We start from the raw sequence: 267 nt of genomic DNA, 5'->3' as shown, positions 1-267 counted from the left end.
TTTTCTATGTGTTCTTCGCGTTAATTTCCTTCATTTTGAAATGTTACCCCCTCTTTCGCGTTAATTTCCTTTATTGGGAAAAAATTTTTCATCCGATTCGCGTTTAAATTTAAGTCGCGTTAATTTCAAATATCTTAATTAACAGAAGCGTTATTTCCTATAATAAGTTAATGCATAGTGATGAGCCTTAAGTGTCCCCCGCGATCGTAATCCCCATTCCCATCATGAAAAAAATATTTGTATACGTGGACAAAAAACGACTCATAG

This window comes from Oculina patagonica, chromosome 3 (genome assembly GCF_052425735.1).
Source record: "Oculina patagonica isolate OP01 chromosome 3, crgOcupat, whole genome shotgun sequence".
NCBI lineage: Eukaryota > Metazoa > Cnidaria > Anthozoa > Scleractinia > Oculinidae > Oculina > Oculina patagonica.
The sequence above is the reverse complement of the archived record's forward strand: the minus strand, read 5'-3'. Positions refer to the sequence as shown.